This window comes from Elephantulus edwardii, unplaced genomic scaffold, assembly GCF_000299155.1.
Source record: "Elephantulus edwardii isolate Elephantulus edwardi_28Jun2011 unplaced genomic scaffold, EleEdw1.0 scaffold00230, whole genome shotgun sequence".
Classification (NCBI taxonomy): domain Eukaryota; kingdom Metazoa; phylum Chordata; class Mammalia; order Macroscelidea; family Macroscelididae; genus Elephantulus; species Elephantulus edwardii.
Genome location: NW_006399980.1, coordinates 3,242,136 through 3,250,799, shown reverse-complemented (window position 1 = coordinate 3,250,799; position 8,664 = coordinate 3,242,136). Strand labels below are relative to the sequence as shown.

The 8,664-nt window shown below is 40.3% G+C and overlaps 2 pseudogenes; both read left to right on the top strand.

Moving 5' to 3' along the window:
• Positions 1–2,456: 2,456 nt before the first annotated feature.
• Positions 2,457–2,975, top strand: LOC102843758 (annotated as a pseudogene).
• A 2,681-nt stretch (positions 2,976–5,656) lies between these two features.
• LOC102854767 lies at positions 5,657–7,083 on the top strand (annotated as a pseudogene).
• The last annotated feature ends 1,581 nt before the right edge of the window (positions 7,084–8,664 follow it).

Here is an 8,664-nt window from a genome sequence, read left to right as displayed (position 1 = left end):
GTGATTTATTTATAGCAAATATCTTTTTTATTTTTGTTTTACATTGGTTTATTTAAAAATAAGTATATGTTGCTTTTCACACAGAATCTTTCTCATTTCCTGCACCCACCCCTACCTCCACCTTTTGCAACCCTATGATTAGCAGTCCCCCATCCCACCCATATGCCCATCCTCACCCCTCTTCACCTACTATCCCTCTATTGGATCCTCATAAATGCTCTACAATAATGGTCTGATACAGTATTTGTCCTTATGTGACTGAGTTAAGTCACTTAGCATAAAACTCTTCAGTCTCTCCCAAGTTAGGTAGTAATTTACCAAATCATTGCTCCTGCATGCTGCATAGTATTCCACCATATGAATTTACCATAATTTCTCAATTCATTCAATTATGGTGGACATTTGGGCTGTTTCCCTGTTCTTGCGATGGTGAATAATGCTGCTGTGAACATCGGTATGCAATTCTCCATGTGTGTTTCAGTTCTCCTTTTCTTGAGTTATATTCCAAATAGTGGAATAGCTGGGTCATATGTAATTTCTATGTTCAGCTTTCTGAGGAAATTCCAAACTGCTTTCCAGAGTGTTTGTAACATTTTACAATACAACCAACAGTGTGTAAGAGTTCCCACCTCTCAACATCCTCTCCCAAAGGGGGAAAATGATATTTTTCTTATGTACTTAGAGCTAAGCAAATACCTTTTTTAATAAAATGCAAAAGACAACTTTACACAGGAAATTAGTCTGATAGATTAAAATTGACAGGAATCAAATTGACTTTATTTGTGGAAAGAATCATTGGAGAAAGGCAATACTGCCATCAAAGGCGCCAATTGTGGGACAGATCGATTACTCATGTGCAAGTTTAAATTGAAGTGGAAGAAAAGTGAAAGCCAGTCCACAGGAACAGAAATACAACTTTTAGTCTATCCCAGTTGAATTTAAGAATCATCTCAAGAACAGTTTTGTGGCATTGAAAACCAATGATAGAAGACCAGAGGAACTTTGGGAGAACATCAAAGATATACATAATCCCTGAAGAGAGCAAAAGGAGGAGAAAGAAATAAAAGAAAAATTAAAATAGATCCCAGAAGAAACTATGAAAATTTTATTGGGGTGTCAATGAGCCAAGAAAAAAAATTAAAAAGGAAGAAATGCTGAAGTAAAAGAATTGAACAGAATAAGTCAGAGGGCACCTCAAGAAAATAAAGTGAGATATTATGATGAAATGTGTAGAGAGCTGGACTTAAAGAATAAAAAAGGGGGGAAATTGTTCAGCGTTTCTTAAGCTGAAAGAATTGAAACACAAATTCACGTTTCCAGTTGCAATACCGAGAGATGCTATGGGCACAATTTTAAATGATCTGGAAAGCATCAAAAGAAAATAAAAGAAATGTGTAAAATTACTGTACCTAAAAGAGTTAGTTAAAACCAAAAATTTCAAAAAGTATTATTTTAAAAGAGCCAATGATAGTGAAGATGAAGATCAAGATATACTGAAAGCATTAGCAAAAAATAAGGCCCCAGGAATCAATGGAATACCTATTGACACATTTCAAGTAACACATGCAGTCCTGGGTGTGCTCACAAATTTATGCCAGTATGTTTGTAGAACAGCCACCTGGCTGACGGACTGGAAAAGATTGATAATATTCCTCATTCCCAAGAAAGGTGATCCAAGAGAATGTGGAAATTATCAAACAAAATCAATAATATCTCATTCAAGCAAAATAGTTTTAAAGATAATTCAAAAAGAGCTAGAACAGTATATTGACAGAGAACTACCAGAATTTTAAGTTGGCTTTAGAAGACGCTGTGGACCAGGAATATCACTGCTGATATCAGTTGAATCCTGGATAAGAGCAAAGAATATGGAAAGAATGTCTATCTCTGTTTTATTAATTATGCAAAGGCCTTTGACTGTGTGGATCATAACAAATTTTTGTTAACATTGAGAAGAATAGGAATTGCAGAACACTTAATTTTTCTAATACAAAATCTATACCTAGACCAAGAAGCTGTCACTTGAACCAACCAAGGCTGCATCACATAGTTTAAAATCAGGAAGTGTTGTGTCAATGTTGTTTCCTTTCTCCACATCTAATCAATAAGTATGCTGAGAAAATAATTCTTGAATTTGGACTTTATGAAGAAGAAAGTGGCATCAGGATTGGAGGAAGACTCAACAATAGCTCTCATTCTGCAGATGTCACAACTTTACTTGACAAAAGCAAGGAGAATATGAAATGTTTGATGTAAAAGATCAAGGACTACAGACTTTGGTATGGATTACATCTCAACCTCAAGAAAACAAAGGTCCTCACCACAGGACCAAAACTCCACATTATGATAGATAGAGAAAGGATTAAAGTTATCAGTAATTTAATCTTGCTTGAACCAGCAGTCAACATCTTTGATTCCAGTAGTCATGAAATCAAGAGATGAATTAAACAGCCACCATGTCAATCAAAAAGGCCAAGACCAAGACCACAAAGAAGCGCCCTCAGGACGCAAAGTCTAACGTGTTTGCCATGTTTTATCAGTCCCAGATTCAGGAGTTCAAAGAGGCCTTCAACATTATTGACCAGAACAGAGATGGCTTCATCGACAAGGAAGACTTGCATGATATGCTGGCCTCTCTAGGGAAGAACCCAATGGATGCATGCATGGAAGCCATGATGAATGAGGCTCCAGGACCCATCAACTTCACCATGTTCCTCACAATGTTTGGGGAGAAGGTCAATGGGACAGATCCAGAGGGTGTCATCAGAAATGTTTTTGCCTGCTTTGATGAAGAAGCAACAGGCACTATTCAGAAAGACTATCTGAGAGAGCTGCTGACCACCATGGGGGACCGCTTTATGGATGAGGAAGTGGACGAGCTCTACAAAGAAGCTCTGATGGACAGAAAGGGGAATTTCAATGACACTGAGTTCACACGCATCCGGAAACGTTGAGCAAAAGACAAGGATGACTGAACAAACTTTAGCTGAGACCCTCTAATTACCTTGAGTTTATTCCCAAGACACTCTTCCCCTCTCCCTCTTAGAACCTGTGCACACACGTAGCTTCACAGCTTTGCCTCTTACGCCCTTGGATGTATTTATTCCAGGCCTTTCTGCCACTAGCATCTGTATAATCAGGAAGGGAATGGGGATGAGGATGTAAATTGTATTGAAAAACAGATTATGAATAGAAATCAACAAATATGAAATCCCGGGGCCGGGGGAATCGGGGGCGGAGGAAAGTAATGACGATGAAACTTGTCTCACATTCATTGCGCATGACGTCAAAAGGGCCGGTCTTTGCGAAAAGATGTCATTCTGGTAGAAATGGAGGATTAGTGAAAGAGGAATACCTTCAACAAGACGGATTGACGGAGTGACTGTAATAATGGGCTTAAATATTTCAGAGATGGTGAAGATAGTACAGGAGGACAGGGAAAGTGTCATATTTGCTTTTCATAAAGTTACTGAGTCATAGGTGATTCAATTGCGTCTAACAACAAAGCATAGCTTAAGCAGAGAAACACAACAAGAACACAGCATAGCTCCAGAAGAAAAATGTGTATGCAGTTATCAGCTAATTTGTCCTTGAAAATTGTGTTTTAACATCTTAACTCGGCTAACTGGATAAAGCTAAAAAAGCCTAAAATCTACATTGAAGAACTTGTTCTTCTCTAGCTGTAACTTCAGCTCCCACTAGGGATTATGCAGAAGCCTACTTGCCTTCTTTAAGGTCTATCACCAGGGTCAGAGTCTGCGTGAGATATTCTAGAACCGTTAGCCAACTTTCCTAATGCTATATGTCTCCCGATCTCTGGACTGCTGATATCAATCATATTGATTGTGGATTTAAAGAAAGTTCAACTATTGACAATTCCAGTCTTTTCTCCATTTATCATAATGTTGCCTATTGGTCCACTGGTGAGGATTTTTGTTTTCTTGATGTGATGTAATCTATATTGAAGGCTGGATGCCTTGATCCTCTGCAGCAAGCTTTTCAAGTTCTCATTTTCAGCAAGCAAGCTTGTGTCATCTGCATAATGTAGTTTGTTGATAAGTCTTCCTCTGATCCTGATGCCACATTCGTTTTCATAATGTCCAGATTCTCAGCTGATTTTCTCAACATACAGACTGAATAAATGTGGAGGAAGCAAACAGCCCTGATGCACATTTTTCACTATTTTAAACCACGCAGCATTCCCTTATTGCTTGGACAACAGCTTCTTGGTATAGGTATAGGTTTTGTATAAACATAATTAGGTATCCTGGGATTCCTATTTTTCTCAATGTTCACCATAATTTGTTATGATCTACACAATCAAATGTCTTTGCAGAGTTGATAAAACACAAATAGACATTCCTCTGTAATTCTCTCCTTTCAAATCAACATTGATATCCCTGGTCCCATGGCTTTTAAACCCTGCCAGAACTTCTGGCAGTTCTTTGTGAATGTACTGTTCTAGCAACTTTTGGATGGTATTCAGTAAGAGTTTCCTTGCATGTGAAATAATTGAAATCATTCTATATTTCCCACATTCTGCTGAATCACCTTACTTGGAAAGGGGAACAAATATGAATCTCTTCTAGTCAGTCAGCCAGGTAGCTGTCTTCCAAATTTCCTGGCAGAGCTTAGTGAGCACATCCAGGGTGGCATCTGTTAGTTGAAACATCTCATAAAATTTAGTCAGATCAGGCATAGAAAATGTTTATGTTCTGAGTCTACTTTTGAAAGACAATGAATGCAAAAGACTGTGAACCTTTTATGTGGAATTGAATGATGTCCTTCCCAAATTCAGGTTCTCTGAACGTTAGTAATTAGTTCCAATAGAATGAGGTCATACTAGATTAGAGTGGATTCTAAATCTAATACAAATTGTATTTTTTGAAGAGAAGGAGAACACAGAGAGATATAGGCACACACAGAAGGCAGATGGCCATACTGAGACAGAAGCATAAACTGGAATGATACAATTACAAGTCAAGGGGGAAAAGATTTCTAGCAGCCACCAGGAGCTAGCAGAGTGGCTAGGAAGTTCCCCCCCACCAAACCTTTCAAAGGGAGTATTACTCTACTAATACTTTGGTGTAGACTCCAGAACTGTCAATCGTATCATTGGGAGTTTTCTTTTCTTTCTATGATCTTTCACCTTTCCAAGTATGATGTTCTTTTCCATCTCCAACTACCTGGCCAACTGACTGGAAGAGATCCATATTTATTCCTATCCCCCAAAAAAGGGGATACACCAGAGTATGGAAATTATTGAACAACATCACTAATATCACATGCAAGCAACATCCTGATGAAGATTATTTAAAAAAACTCCTGGAGCAGTACATTGATAGGGACCTAAACACTGCATGGTTCCAAATTGGGAAAGGTGTATATTAGGAATGTGTACTATCTCCATAACTTTTAAGTCTATATGTGGAACAGGTTATCGGGGAGGCTGGACATTTTGAGGAGAAATGTGACGTAAGGATTTGAGGTACACTCATCAACAAATTGCATTATGCAGACAACCCTGCTTGTTGAAACTGAGGGGACCTGAAGCGCTTGCTGCAGAAGGTCAAGGACTGCAGCTTTCAATATGGATTGAAGCTGGGTTCTTGCCGGAAGTGGAGAGCGGCTGATAGCAGTACCGAGGTAGTACATTATGGCTGACATGCAAAGTCTGGTGGAAAGATTAGAGAAGGCAGTGGGTCGCTTAGAGGCTGTATCCCAGGCGTCTGACATGCATCGGGGATATTGAGATAGCCCTTCAAAAGGAGCCACACCATATGTGCAAGCATTTGACTCACTGCTTGCTGGTCCTGTGACAGAGTACCTGAAGATCAGTAAAGAGATTGGAGGAGATGTGCAGAAGCATGCAGATATGGTCCATACTGGTCTGAAGTTGGAGCAAGCTCTCCTGGGTACAACTACTCAGTGCCAGCAACCAGCAGGTAATAAGCTTTCTGAATTGTTGGCACCTATCTCAGAGCAGATCCAAGAAGTGATAACTTTCCAAGAGAAGAACCGAGGCAACAAATTGTTCAATCACCCGTCAGCTGTCAGTGAAAGCATCCAGGCACTGGGTTGGGTAGCTATGGCTCCAAAGCCTGGTCCCTACGTGAAATAATTGAATGATGCTTCCATGTTCTATATACAAACAGAGTCCTGAAGGAGTACAAAGATGCGGATAAGAAACATATGGACTGGGTTAAAGCTTTTTTGAGTATATGGACAGAAGTACAGACTTACATTAAAGAGTTCCATACCACTGGGCTGGCCTGGAGCGAAACGGGGCCTGTGGCAAAAGAACTGAGTGGATTGCCACCTGGACCCTCTGCTGTATCAGGTCCACCTCTCCCCCAACCAGGCCCACCTCCCCCTCCAGTCTCCACAAGTTCAGGCTCAGATGACTCTGCTTCATGCTCAGCACTGTTTGCTCAGATTAATCAGGGTGAAAGCATCACACATGCCCTGAAACACGTATCTGATGACATGAAGACTCACAAGAACCCCGCCCTGGAAGCTCAGAGTGGTCCAGTACAAAGTGGTCCCAAACCGTTCTCTGCACCTAAACCAGGAATCAGCCCCTCTCCCAAACCAGCTGTAAAGAAGGAGCCACCTTTACTTGAATTGGAGGGCAAGAAGTGGAGAGTGGAAAATCAAGAGAATGTTTCCAACTTGGTGATTGATGACACAGAGCTGAAACAGGTGGCTTACATCTATAAATGTATCAACACAACGTTGCAAATAAAAGGCAAAATTAATTCCATTACAGTAGATAACTGTAAGAAACTCGGTCTGGTGTTTGATGACGTGGTGGGCATTGTGGAAATCATCAATAGTAGAGATGTCAAAGTTCAGGTAATGTGTAAAGTGCCAACCATTTCCATCAACAAAACAGATGGCTGCCATGCTTATCTGAGCAAGAATTCCTTGGACTGTGAGATAGTCAGTGCCAAATCTTCTGAGATGAATGTCCTTATTCCTACAGAAGGCGGTGACTTCAATGAGTTCCCAGTCCCTGAGCAGTTCAAGACTCTATGGAATGGGCAGAAGTTAGTCACCACAGTGACAGAAATTGGCGGATAAGCAAAGTGCCACTGGGTTCTTTGCCCTCTCCTTTCACACATTGGGATAAATCTGTATCGAAATGGTGCTTTTAAAACTGCTTCTCTGCTTTTGAGAAGCACAGCTACCTGCCTTCACTGAAATATACCTCAGGCTAAGAATTGGGGTGGGATAGCAGGTCATCTGCGGGAAGGTGCAGCTTTTCCATATCAGTTCAACTACTTCACCAGTTCATTCTTAAGGAGCTGCAGACTAGTATACTGGTTATCACTTTCAACTTTTGAGAGTTGTCTACCAAGTCTTTGGGAAGAATAAAACAGTCCCTAGGAATTAACAGATCAGAATGTTCAAACAAGTTAATAATTTTCTAATAATGCACATGAGAGTAGCAGAAGCTGATATGATTCCAATTGGTTCTTCTAACCAAACTAATTTTTCATTGTTGATAAATAAATGAGGTAAGGGTTGCACTGGACCAAAGGCTGAGGCTTGGCCATCTAGCATTCCAAGCAAAATTGTTTCCTATAAGCACTCCCTTTATTTTGCTGGCCATCCTGGGTCTGCCCAAACTATGAAATAGTGGGTTCTCCTACAGCAGTGCCCTGCACCCTGGGCATTTGAAAGGAATCGTGGAACCTTTTTCTCTGGGATCCCTGCTTAGCACCTTTCTAAAGAGATGACTTTTTTAAAAGGGAAAACAAGAATACACCATTTCAAGAAATCTGGCATTCCTTCCTTCTTCATGCTAGGTGCCTGTCATCTGTTGTCATTGCCTCCCTTCTCCTGTCATGCTCAACCGCTTATGGCTTCTGTCAGGGCACCTGAACAGAGTACTAAAACCTCCACTGCAGGCTGGATTTAGGTCTTGATTTCTGTAAGAATCTTGCACAGCATTGCGAGTGTAAATTTCAGTTTCTCCCTCTAGGACAAACACCAAAATGTGCAACAGTTTTGGTGGTAAGACTGAGAAAAACTGGATGAAATATGTTAACGGCATTGAAGTCTTTGGGGGAGAGAATAGTTTATATTTTAGGGCATTATGTTTATCGTAAGAGTATGGAATGAGGGTTGCAGAGTGGATTATATTTGGGGTTGGGGGATGTGGGGGGGGGATTGCGTATCAATGAAGGAGTTTTTTTTTTGCTTTTCAAGGAGAGGAGCAAATGGGGGGGGCGGGGAGAAGGGTGCAACAATGAATGAATGGAATTCCAAAATCTCTGTAGATGTTCATTGAAATGAAAAATAAATAAAGTAAAATAAAAAAATATGGATTGAAGCTAAAGATCAGGAAAACAAAGATTCTCACCACTGGGCCAACTGGAAGCATAATGATAGATGATGAAGAGAGTGGTATTGTTAACAGCCTTAGTTTGCTTGGCTCTACAATCAACACTCTTGGTACCAACAGCCAGAAAATCAAAAGATGTATTGCAATGGGAAAGTCTGACGTCAGAGACCTCTCCAAGTTACTGAAGAGTAATGATTTCAGTCTGGAGACTAAGGTGCACCTGATACAGGCCATGGTATTTTCAATGACTTGCTATGGACAATGTCTAGGGATGACAGAAGGAGAATTGATGCATTTGAGCTGTGGTGCTAAAG